The sequence below is a fragment of the Myotis myotis genome, unplaced genomic scaffold, assembly GCF_014108235.1.
Source record: "Myotis myotis isolate mMyoMyo1 unplaced genomic scaffold, mMyoMyo1.p scaffold_m19_p_16, whole genome shotgun sequence".
NCBI lineage: Eukaryota > Metazoa > Chordata > Mammalia > Chiroptera > Vespertilionidae > Myotis > Myotis myotis.
The window spans coordinates 30,088,695-30,102,224 of NW_023416320.1; positions in this window are offsets into that span (position 1 = coordinate 30,088,695).

Here is a 13,530-nt window from a genome sequence, read left to right on the forward strand (position 1 = left end):
TTCTGATTTTGTTTGAGTCCTCTTTTGAGTCCTCTTTTATTTTTGTAGTGAGTGTAGTAAAACTTTGTGAGTTTTGTGTATCTTTTCATAGAACCAGTTCTTAATTCCATTGATCTTTTCTAATGTTTTGTAAATATTTATATCGTTTAGTTCTACTCTTATTTTTATCATTTCCTTAAACTAATTTGGGGCTTTGTTCTTTTTCTAGTTATTCTAGGTATAAAGTTAGATTGTTTACTTGAGATTTTTATTGTTTCTTGCAGTAGACCTTTATTGATCTAAAGTTCCCATTCAGAACTGCTTTTGCTGCATTCCATAGATTTTGGTATGTTGTACTTTCATTTTTATTTGTCTCAATGTATTTTTTTTTTTTTATTGCTTAAAGTATTACAAAGGGTATTACATATGTGTCCATTTTATCCCCCCGCCCTAGACAGTCCCCTAGCCTCCCCTACCCCCCAATGTCTTATGTCCACTGGTTATGCTTATATGCATGCATACAAGTCCTTTAGTTGATCTCTTACCCCCCTACCTACTGCCCCGCAACCCTCCCCGGCCTTCCTGCTGCAGTTTGACAATCTGTTTGAGGCAGCTCTGCCTCTGTATCTATTATTGTTCGAAAGTTTATAATGGTCTCTATTATCCATGAATGAGTGAGACCATGTGGTATTTTTCCTTCATTGACTGGCTTATTTCACTTAGCATAATGCTCTCCAGTTCCATCCATGACGTTGCAAATGGTAAGAGTTCCTTCCTTTTTAGAGCAGCATAGTATTCCATCGTGTAGATGTACCACAGTTTTCTAATCCATTCATCTACTGATGGGCACTTAGGCTGTTTCCAGATCTTAGCTATGGTGAATTGTGCTGCTATGAACATAGGGGTGCATATATCCTTTCTGATTGGTGTTTCTGGTTTCTTGGGATATATTCCTAGAAGTGGGATCACAGGGTCAAATGGGAGTTCCATTTTCAGTTTTTTAAGGAAACTCCATACTGTCTTCCATAGTGGCTGCACCAGTCTGCATTCCCACCAGCAGTGCACAAGTGTTCCTTTTTCTCCACATCCTCTCCAGCACTTGTCGTTTGTTGATTTGTTGATGATAGCCAGTCTGACAGGTGGGAGATGGTACCTCATTGTTGTTTTGATTTGCATCTCTCGGATGATTAGTGACTTTGAGCATGTTTTCATATGTCTCTTGGCTTTCTGAATGTCCTCTTTTGAAAGGTGTCTATTTAGGTCCTTTGCCCATTTTTTGATTGGATTGTTTATCTTCCTTTTGTTAAGTTGTATGAGTTCCCTATAAATTTTGGAGATTAGGCCCTTATCAGATATGACATTGGCAAATATGTTTTCCCACACAGTGGGTTTTCTCATTGTTTTGTTGATGGTTTCTTTTGCTGTGCAGAAGCTTTTTATTTTGATGTAGTCCCATTTGTTCATTTTCTCTTTCGTTTCAAGTGCCCTAGGAGCTGTATCAGTGAAGAAATTGCTTCGGCATATGTCTGAGATTTTGTTGCCTTTGGATTCTTCTAGAATTTTTATGGTTTCCTGTCGTACATTTAAGTCCTTTATCCATTTTGAGTTTATTTTTGTGTATGGTGTAAGTTGGTGGTCTAGTTTCATTTTCTTGCATATATCTGTCCAATTTTCCCAACACCATTTATTGAAGAGACTATCTTGGCTCCATTGTATGTTCTTGCCTCCTTTGTCAAATATTAATTGAGCATATTGGTTCGGGCCGATTTCTGGGCTCTCTATTCTATTCCATTGATCTATATGCCTATTCTTGTGCCAGTACCAGGCAGTTTTGAGAACAGTGGCTTTGTAATACATCTTGATATCTGGTATTGAGATCCCACCTACTTTGGTCTATTTCAGGATTGCTGCAGCTATTCGGGGTCTTTTTTTATTCCAGATGAATTTTTGGAGAGTTCATTCTAGATCTCTGAAGTATGCCGTTGGTATTTTAATGGGAAGTGCGTTGAATTTATAGATTGCTTTGGGTAGTATGGACATTTTAACGATGTTGATTCTACCAATCCATGAACACGGTATGTTCTTCCATCTGTTTATGTCTTCCTCTATATCTTTTTTCAACGTCCTGTAGTTTTCTGAGTAGAGGTCTTTTACCTCTTTAGTTAAGTTTATTCCTAGGTAGCTTAATTTTTTTGGTGCTATGGTAAACGGGATTGTTTTTATAATCTCTCTTTCTGAAAGTTCACTATTGGTGTATAGAAATGCCTCGGATTTCTTGGGGTTAATTTTGTATCCTGCTACATTGCCAAATTCATGTATTAAGTCCAGTAGCTTTTTGATGGAGTCTCTAGGGTTTTGTATGTATAATATCATGTCATCTGCAAATAAGGACAGTTTTACTTCCTCTTTTCCAATTTGGATGCCTTTTATTTCTTCTTCTTGCCGAATTGCAATGGCTAACACTTCCAGTACTATGTTGAACAGGAGTGGTGAGAGGGGGCATCCCTGTCTTGTTCCTGTTCTTAGGGGAAATGGTGTTAGTTTTTGTCCATTGAGTATGATGTTGGCTGTGGGCCTGTCATATATGGCTTTTATTATGTTGAGGTATGATCCTTCTACTCCCACCTTGCTGAGAGCTTTTATCAAAAATGGGTGTTGAATTTTGTCTAATGCTTTTTCTGCATCAATTGATATGACCATGTGGTTTTTTTCTTTCAATTTGTTTATGTGATGTATCACGTTTATTGATTTGCGGATATTGTACCATCCTTGCATCCCTGGGCTAAATCCTACTTGGTCATGGTGTATGATCTTTCTGATGTACTGCTGGATCCGATTTGCTAAGATTTTGTTGAGGATTTTGGCATCTATGTTCATGAGGGATATTGGCCTGTAATTCTCTTTCATTGTGTTGTCTTTACCTGGTTTTGGTATTAGGGTGATGCTGGCTTCATAGAATGAGCTTGGAAGTGTTCCTTCCTCTTGAATTTTTTGTAGTAGTCTGAGGAGGATAGGTTTTAGTTCTTCCTTGAATGTTTGGTAAAACTCCCCTGTGAAGCCGTCTGGTCCTGGGCTTTTGTTTGCTGGAAGCTTTTTGATGACTGCTTCAATTTCTTCCATAGTTATTGGCCTGTTGAGATTTTTAGATTCTTCCTGATTGAGTTTTGGAATGTTGTATTTTTCTAGGAATTTGTCCATTTCCTCCAGGTTGTCTAGTTTGTTGGAGTAGAGCTGTCCATAGTATTTTTTAACAATCATTTGTATTTCTGTGGGGTCTGTTGTTATTTCACCTCTATCGTTTCTGATTTTGTTTATTTGGGTCCTCTCTCTTTGCTTCTTGGTGAGTCTGGCTAGAGGTTTGTCAATCTTGTTTATCCTTTCAAAGAACCAGCTCTTGGTTTCATTGATTTTCTGTATTGTTTTTTTGGTCTCTATGTCATTTATTTCTGCTCTAATCTTTATTATCTCCTTCCTTCTGCTCACTCTGGGGTTTTCTTGTTGCTCTCTTTCTAATTCTTTGAGTTGTAGAGTTAGATGATTTACTACCATTTTTTCTTGTTTTTTGAGATAGGCCTGTAGAGCTATAAACTTCCCTCTCAGGACTGCTTTCATTGTGTCCCATAGGTTTTGGATTGTTGTGTTTTCATTGTCATTAGTTTCCAGGATGTTTCGAATTTCTTCTTTGATTTCATTGGTAACCCAATCAATATTTAATAGCATGCTATTCAGCTTCCAGGTGTTTGAGTATTTTGGGTTGTTTTTATTGTAGTTTATTTCTAATATTATGCCATTGTGGTCTGCGAAGACGCTTTTTATGATTTCAATTTTCTTGAATTTGGGGATACTTTGCTTGTGACCCAATATATGGTCTATTTTTGAATATGTCCCATGAGCACTTGAGAAGAACGTATATTCCCTGGCTTTGGGGTGAAGTGTTCTGAAGATGTCTATTAAGTCCATTTGATCTAGTGAGTCATTTAGGACTGCTGTATCTTTGCTGATTGTTTGTCTATAGGACTTATCCAGTGCTGTTAGTGGTGTATTAAAGTCCCCTACTATGATTGTATTGTTGTCGATCTCTCCTTTGATATCTTCCAGGAGTTTTTTTATGAATTTGGGTGCTCCTGCATTGGGTGCATATATGTTTACCAGGGTTATATCTTCTTGTTGTATTGATCCCTTTAGTATTATGAAGTGGCCTTCCTTATCTCTTGTTATGGCCTATACTTTGAGGTCTATTTTGTCCGATATAAGTATTGCTACCCCAGCTTTCTTTTCCTTTCCATTTGCCTGAAAGATATTTTTCCATCCTTTCACTTTCAGTCTGTGTGAGTCCCTTCTAATGAGGTGGGTTTCTTGTAGACAGCAGATGTATGGGTCATGTTTTTTTATCCATTCAGCAACTCGATGTCTTTTGTTTGGAGCATTTAGTCCGTTTACGTTTAAAGTTATTATTGAAAGGTACTTGTTTGTAGGCATTTCTGTTTTTGTGTGGCTGTTTTCTTTCTGAGCTTTTTATTTCTTATTTTTATAGCAGTCCCTTTAGCATTCCTTGCATTGCTGGCTTGGTGGTGATAAACTCCCTTAGCCTTTTTTTGTCTGTGAAGCTTCTTATTTCCCCTTCAAGTTTGAATGATAGCCTTGCTGGATAGAGTATTCTTGGATTCAGTCCTTTGCTTTGCATCACTTTGTAAATTTCCGTCCATTCTTTTCTGGCCTGATGTGTTTCTGTTGAGAAATCATTGGACAATCTAATGGGAGATCCCTTGTATGTAACTTTCCGTCTCTCTCTTGCAGCCTGTAAGATTCTCTCTTTGTCATGAACATTTGCCATGGTAATTATGATGTGTCTTGGTGTGGGTCTATTTGGGTTCACCTTGTTTGGGACTCTCTGGGCTTGTGTGACTTTTTTCTTCCCCACCTCAGGGAAGTTTTCTGATATTATTTCTTCTAATAGGTTTTCTAATCCTTGTTCATCCTTCTGTTGTTCTGGTACCCCTATTATTCGTATGTTGTTTCGTTTCATGTTGTCCCAAAGCTCCCTTAGGCTCTCCTCCTGTCTTTTCATTTTTTTCTCCAATTGCAGTACGTTTTGGGTGTGTTTTGCTTCCTTGTCTTCTAAATCACTAATTCGGTCCTCCGCTTCTCCTAGTCTACTGTTGATACTTTCAATGGAGTTTTTCATTGCAGCTATATCACTCTTCATTTCTTCTTGGGTCTTACTTAAGTTGTTGATTTTTTCATCTGTTTCTTCTAGCTTCTTCCATATGTTACCGATTTTTTCATCTGTTTCTTCTTGCTTCTTGGAGAGGTTGTCGATTTTTTCCTCCATCCGGTTTATGCACTCTAGGACCCTTATTCTGAATTCTTTTTCTGTCATGTTGCATGCCTCTGTATTACTTAGCTGCTTTTCTGGAGAGTCCTCCTTCTCTTTTCTTTGGGGGTTTCTTTGTCTACCCATGTTTGATCTCGCTGACATATCTAGACGTTGAGTCGTTCAGTGGCTGCTCCCTTGGTGGCAGTGACTCCTTGGTCTGTGGTTGCTCTTCGGGCGGTTGCGGTAGCAGCTGCTCTTCAGTTGGCAGCAGCTCCTCTGGTGGGTGCTGTTCACAGCTGTGGTGGCTCTTCTGGCTGGTGGGGCGAGGTTTCATGTACAGCTGCTGTTCCTCAGCAGAGGGTGTGGTGCTCAGGAGGTTGCTGTTGCTTGGATCTGCTGCGTTGATTTAAAGGCACAAAATACAACACAACAAGGCACCACGTACCAGGCACTATACACAAATATATTCACGATATGAATAACCCCAAATAAAGGTGACCACCTGAATTAAGAGAATTAGGGGATAAGTAAGAAGGAAGAGAAAAAGAGAAAAGAGAAAAAAGAAAAGAAAATTAGGGACCAAAAAAAGGAGTGCAAAAATGAAATTGGGAAAAAGGAGGGGGGAAAATAAAAGCGAGAAAAGAAAAGAAAAGAAAAAAAAAAAGAGCGAAAAGAGAGAATGAAGTGGAAGAGGGGAAGAGACTTTTTTATATGAGGAGAATACTCCTATAGAACAGCCATTAATCCCAACAAATTCCAGCAACAGCTCCCTGGAGATGAATGCAAACTAGAAACAACCAATAATATAACGATGAAAATAGAATGGAGAACACTAATCCCAAAATAAAATAAAGAGAAAATAAAATGGCACTTTAAAAAAAAAAATGGTAAAATGGTAGCAGTAATAATACTGGTTAAAAATAAGAAGGTAGTAATTAAAAGGGTAAAATCAGGTGATGGAAAAAAGAAGAAAAAAAAAGAAAAAAGAAAAAAAAAGAAGAAGAAAGAAAAAAGAAAAAAAAAGAAAAAAAAATTGGTTTCTTAGTTAAAAGGTGAAAAAAAAAAAATATTGCAGTAGTGAAGGTCCTTCGGTTCTTCTATTCTTCAGTGTGGCTCGCCTTAGACCTGCCAGGTATTCAGGAGAGTGTTGAGTTTCCCTGCGATACACTGTTCCTCTGTGTTGTAAACCACAGTCCTTATTTTAAAGCAAGCTGCATTTGTTTCCCAGACTGCCTTATTTTGTGTTTAGCAAAGAGTCAGTTTGTGGGTCAGCCTCTGGGTGGCAGTGTTCTGGGGTTGGCCTCTGAGGCTATAGGGCCTCTCTGTCCAGTGGAAGTTCACTGCCCAGAGCTGGCTGCGTAAGAGTTACCAGTGCTGTGTTATTGCTGGGATTGAAAATCCCTCTATAGGCCAGACCCTGTTAACTCCCAGGGACTGATCAGGTTATTTTAATCCTTGATCTCCTACAGGGTGGAATCTGGGTGTGGCTGTGCTCCTTGCCTGGGGGCTGGGGGGAGGAGTCTCACTCTTCGGAGAGAATAGCTGCCTCAGCCCTGGGCTCAGGGGTGTCTCAGCACTCAATTTGCTGCCACCTCTCCCTGCCCCCCTTCTCTCCTCAGTCTCTCCCCAGATTCCACTCCTCCGCACACTCTCCCTCTCTTCAGCACAGGTGAGTGTCTGTATCCGAAATGTCCCATGAATAGGATTCAGTGAAAACAAACAAACAAACGCCGGCCGCGGAAACGGGGAAGGCTTGGTTTCTGTAAGCTTCTTCTCTTACTGGGACTGCATGGTCTGGTCAGCTCTTCAGGCTGCCCCCTTTAGGCTCAGTCCTCCGTGATCACAGAACCCAGCTCTCAATTCCCCCGGCAGCGCCAGGAATCCCGCGGTTCTCCTTTCCCCCGTCAGGGGCTGTGCCTGTCCCAAGGGACGCGGCTGTCTGCCACGCAGTCTCCCTCCGACTCTCTGGGCTCAGAGGTCTGGCGAACTTTCCTGCCCAAATCCCTGGTTTTTTTACCTTTCCAGGGGAGTTCTGCTCTTCCCGGCTGCAAACCGTCTCGCCAGCTGAGGAATTTCGCCAATTCGGGGTGGATGTTACTAGTTTCAGCTGCTCACTCCATTTGCTCAGGGACACGACCTGGGACGCGTCTGCCTATACCGCCGCCATCTTCATAATAATCTCAAGGTATTTTTGATTCCCACTTTATTTGCTGACACATTCATTATAGTAGCATGTTGTTTAATAGCTAAATATTTGTATTTTTCATTTCCTTTAGTTGATTTCTAGTTTTATATAATTGTGTTTAGAATTGATGCTTGATATAATTTAAATTTTCTAAAGTTATTGTGTTGTGTTTTGTTGCTTAGTATATGATCTCTCCTAGAGAATATTCCCTGTGCACTTGAGGAGAATATGTATTCTGATATTTTTTGATAGAATGTTCTGCATATATCTATTAAGTTCATCTTAATCATTTTCTGTATGAATAATCTATTCATGGATATAAGGGGGATATCAAAGCTACCCACCATTATGGTATGGATTTTAATTTTTCTCTTTTTGTCTGTTTGTATTTGATCTATATATTTTGGCACTCCTATGCTTGGTGCATAAAAATCTACAAATGTTATATCATTGTTAGATTAATTAGTTTATCGTTATGTAATGCCTTTGTCTTTTATTATAATTTTTGTTTTATCATCTATTTTGTCTAATATAACTATAGCTATCCAGCCTTCTTTTGGTTTTAATTTGCATAAAACAAAACCTTTTCTTAATTCTTTCAGTCTGTGTCCCTATATCTGAAGTGAGTCTCTTGTATGCTGTATATAAGTGGTTTTTGTGGTTTTTTTTGTTTGTTTATTTGTTTGTTTGTTTTAATCCTTTCAGCTAGTCTATGTCTTATTGAAGAATTTAGTCCATTTACATTTAGAGTAATTACTGATAGGTATGTACCCATTGACATTTTGTTAATAGCTTTTTTTGGCTATTTCATAGTTCTGCTCTGTTTCTTCCTTCTTCTCTTGTATTCATCCCCTGTGGTTTGATGACTTTCTATAATGTTATGCTTAGTTCCCTTTCTCATTATCTTTTGAATATCTAATACAGGTTTTTTGGTTTGTGGTTACCACGAGGCTCACACTAACAGCCTCTATCTATAACAGTCCATCTTAAGTTGATAGTATGTTATGTTTAAACACATTCTAAAACTCTGCATTTTTACTCTTTTCCAAGCATTTTATGCTTTTGATATCACACTTTATACCTTTTCATTTTGTGTATCCCTTAACTAATAATGTAGTTGTATTTATTTTTCTGTCTTTTAACCTCTATACTAATTTTATGAGGGATTAATCCACCTCCTTTACTATATATTTACCTCTACCAGTGACATTTTTATTAATATATGTTTTATTATTACTAATTAGTGCCCTTATTTTCAAATTTAAAAAGTCCCTTAATATTTCTTCTAAGGCTGCTTTAGTGATGGTAAACTCCTTTAGCTTTTGCTTGTCTGGAAAATTCTCTCTCTCCCCTTCAATTCTGAATAACTTTGCTGAATAATAACTAATTCTGGGTTGGAAGAAGATTTTCTTTTAAGTGCTCTGTATATATCTGGTCAATCCCTTCTGGCCTGCAGTTTCTGCTGAGAAATCTGTTAGTTATCTTATGGTGGTTCCCTTGTCCATAAACATGTTAATTTTCTCTTGTTGCTTTAAGGTTTTCTTTATCTTCAAGTTTTAACAGTTTAATTACAATGTGTCTTCATGTGGGTCTCTTTAGGTTCATCTTGTTTGAAACTCTCTCAGCTTCCTGGATCTGGTTGTCTGTTTCCTTCCACGGGTTAGGAAAGTTTTCAAATAAGTTTTCTGCCCTTTTCTCGCTTTCTTCTTCTTCTGATACCCCTATAATGTGAATGTTATTCTGCTTATAGTTGCCCCATAAGTTGAACACATTGTATGCGGGAAACGTATTTATACGTTTTACTTAAACGTTTTACGTTGACTGGTAGTAGAGCGTGGGGCACGTATTAATACGTTTTTTTATAGACTAGCAGTAGAATGCGGGTAACGTATAAATACGTAAACTAAAGTTATCATAATTTTACTGAACGTTGCCATTTGCGCAAAAAATTAGCAATAAAAACTACCCGCAAACAATGTGTTAAGCTATCTTCACTTATTTATATTATATGCGCTCCACTGCCCTGTCTTTCAGATTACTGATTCTTTCTTCTGCTGTATTTAGTCTGCTGTTGAACCCCTCTATTGTATTTTTCAGATCACTTATTGTATTCTTCAACTCTGTGGTTTTTCTTTTGTATATTCTTATATATTTTCTTTGTTGAAATTCTGTGTTTATCCATTCTTTTCCTGAACTTGATGAGCATCCTTATGACCATTACATTGAAGTCTTTATTAGATAAATTACTTATCTCTGCTTTATTAAGATTTGTTTTCTTTTGAGTTTTTTACCTTGTTTTTATTTTATTTTTTGTTTGAGACATATTCCTTTGTTTTTCAATTTTCCTTGATTCTCTGTTTTTGTTTCCATGTATTAGAAGAAACAACTATCTCTCCCAGTTTTGAAGAAGAGGCCCTGTGTAGAAGATGAACCTATCATTTAACCCTCTAGTGTTGTATTGTTACTTGAACTGTCTCTCTGAATTTTTTTCAGACTCATAGTGCCTAAAAAGGCAATCCCCCTTGGCCACCAGAATCTGGTACTCAAAGTTTGTTCCCTACCTGGGCTGCTCATAACTTCCAGCTGTAGAGGGGCTACAAGAGCAGTTCTGGGGTGTGGCAGGGCCCTCACTTGCTGTCTCTAACAGGTTAGAGTAAGAGTGCAAAAGTGGCACTTGCCAACATTAGCACTAACAAGGTAGAGAAAAAATGTGAAAATGGTGCCCACCACCACCTTTGTCCATGAAAAGAGTCTTATCAGGCTTCTGCCCCTGTGGCAGATACTTTAAAATTAGCATATAAATGTCATTTTATCAGAAGAAAGAATTGTAATCTTTTTTAACTGTTGCTTGTGCACTTGGTCTCAGGATGCCCTTTAATTGTGGAATCTCCTTTTCTACAGTTCAATAGTTTTCTTGGCTAAAGCCTGTTGGTTTTCAAAGCCTAATGTTTTGGGGGCTTGTCTCTCAGTGAAGGTCTCAAGGGTTGTGGTGCCTGATGTGGGACACAAACCTTTTGTTCCTCAGGGATAAACTCCATTTTTTGAGTTCCACCCATATGTGGGTCACTGCACTAAAAGTGCTATCTCCCAAAGCAATTATATCATTCTCCATCAGACTGCAATATTACCATATATAGGTTTGACCCCTTAAATATCATAATCTTTATAAACAACTATGTGCCTAACTACAACCATGCTGCTTTTGCCATTGTGAGTTTTTTACTGGATATTTTAGGGGGATCCAGCTGAACAACTGAATTAATAACTCTAGATTGGCCTCTTTACTTTCTTTCTCTTTACACACCAGAATTTGTTATGGTCTTTCATATTTTTAGATAAATTTAAATATTTTTAAAATAACCATCAAATAAAGATTCATAGGCCCATTGAGCAAAAACAAAACAAAACAAAACAAAAAACCAACAATCCAAAAACAAACAAAAAACAACACAAAGAAAAAATTTCTCCTCCACTCTTCAAGGTCATAGCAAGTCTAGTTCAGTTTGATCGATAGAATATTGTTGTTTTAATAAATGGAAACATCTAGTCTCTTTAGGAATAAATACATGTTCTGAAATTCTTGCTTTCTATTTTCTGTAACTGACCACAATGAAACTGAAGAGACTGAAAGAAATGAGAAGGAAGCTGAAAGGGTCTTTCATTGTAAGATTTTCAGTTTATCTTAGGGACACTCAGACAATCATAATTTCCAATTTCTGGAAGCCCTTTCACTTTGATCTCATTCTATAATAAAGGGAATTACATTCCTAATAGAATATGTTTCCTGTGATGGGGTAGGTATCTTAAAAAAATAAATAGTAAGTAACACCTTATATTTACTTTGCTGAGGGTGAATTAGCCAAGTGACAGAGAAATAACTTATTTTCCTTCCTGCTAAGCACAGAGTCAACCTTCTTTAATAAGATGATACTGCAATACAGCAATACTTTATTTGCTTTTCACCTTTAGTATAGCAGAATCACATCTCCAGAGAAGTCAACTTTCTACTCTAGGAATACAAAAGTCATGATATTATTGCTTGTGTTTTTATCCATATATTCACTCCCCCATTTATTCCTTTAGTTCCTTCTTAAATATTTGTTTTCTAAAAAAAATTTAGGACCAAATTATAGTGCTTTATGATCAAATTGTAAGTATCTAAAGATATATTAAAGCCACAGCTCACTGTTATTATACATATCTATGGAAGACTAGCAGGTATAATTCATTTTTAATAAAGAAGTGATAGAGGAACTAGTAAATTTACTTCTAATTTGTTTTTGTGGTATCTACTTCTAATATCTCCATCATTGTTAGATTTGAAAAGAGTAACATCTCATACTTTCTACATCTTTCACATTGTACAATAAGAGCACACAGGAGGAATACTAACTGTGTTTTATGAGTCCAAGAACTAAGAAATAAAAAAGGCATTAGAAAAGTGTAGAGGATGTGAACGAATACGAATGAGTAGGGGAAGAATAGGGTAAAATACTCAAAATCATCATTTCTCAAAGTAAAGCCTGCAAATTTCTGAGATGTTCAAGACATTATTTGCCTTTTGTGCTTTGTTAACATTTGCACTGATGGCATGAAAGTAATGGTGCAGAGCAATGTAGCTAAAACTGATGGAACTTTAGCATGAATCAAGTTAGTGGCACCAAAGTGTACTAGAAGTCATTATATTCTTTACCCCCACTCACTTGCAAAAGAAAAGAACTGGTTTCACTTAAGAATGTCCTTGATTAAGAAGTTAAAATAATTATCATTATTAAACATCAATCCCTGAGTACATGCCATTTTAATATATTCTGTGTAATGACATGGTTCAGTAACCTAAAGCACTTATTCTGCATACTGACATGTTAAGGTGGTCTCCAAGTTAAAGCACTTTGTGATTGTTTTAGTTGCAAGCAGAATGAACCACTTTGGCATGGGACACCCGCTTTTCAGTTGATATGACAACTTACAAACTATCTTTTTGGCCTTGGGTATTTGGCAGGCATTGTCTTGAAAATGATCAATGTGTCCACAAAGTGAAAAGAAGCCTGTGTTTTATTTCATTCTGTGCCTCAAGTTTTATTTCTTCTATGTTCTTCTTGATATCTTCTCTCATATTAAGATTTGAAGTTACTAAGTCAATAACTTTGATAGACTCTCTTTACTTTAGATTCAGGCAGCAATAGTTGAAGAATTAAATAGCTATCAAAGATGTTCATAATGACTTCCAATATCACATTCAGAAGGACATAGGAGAATTTAACAAGTTTTGTGGGAGTTGGAGAAGAGTATACAGAAAATACCTATTTAGTGTGCATATCAGTTTTCTGGCCACCCTGTACCTAGCCATAGCTCACTGATCAGTAAGCATCATTTTAATTGCCCATTTACTTGTTGCCTTTGAACACTAGATAGTACTCTTAGAAGGCAGGGAGTATATCTTATTAACCATGGCATCTCATAAAATTGGCATTGGGTGTGGCACAGAATGGGTGTTTGGTATTTCTTTGCTAAAAAAAATAGCATCTAATAATTTAAATTTTTTATGGTTAAGAATTGATCACCCTTTTGGCCAATGTTAGTGCTAAATAAATATGCTTTGATTTAGCATGGTATTGGGGGGAATGGTAAATATGGGAAATAATACTTATTTTATAGGAATATGATAAGATTAATTATATATGTATACGTACACATGCACACATATATATGAAGAATTCAGCTTATATGATAACGGGTTTTTTTTTATTACTACTGCCATGGAGACTGCAATAAGGAGAAAACTCGACTATCTTTGTTTTTGCAGTCACCTACTTTAGAAATATCTACTTGGAACATAGAGATAAATAATTTAAGGAAAACAAAATTACATTAGCCCTAACCTCTTTGTAGCACCAGTTCTAATTGTGACATTTCTGAATCAAAGCTATAACAATGGAATTTTTCCTACTTTAGGATGCCATTACTAGATGACTGTAAGACAATGTTTTGGGTCTAAGAATCTTGTTTTCCAATAGGTAGGCACAAGAAGCAGGATGAAGAGCTGGAC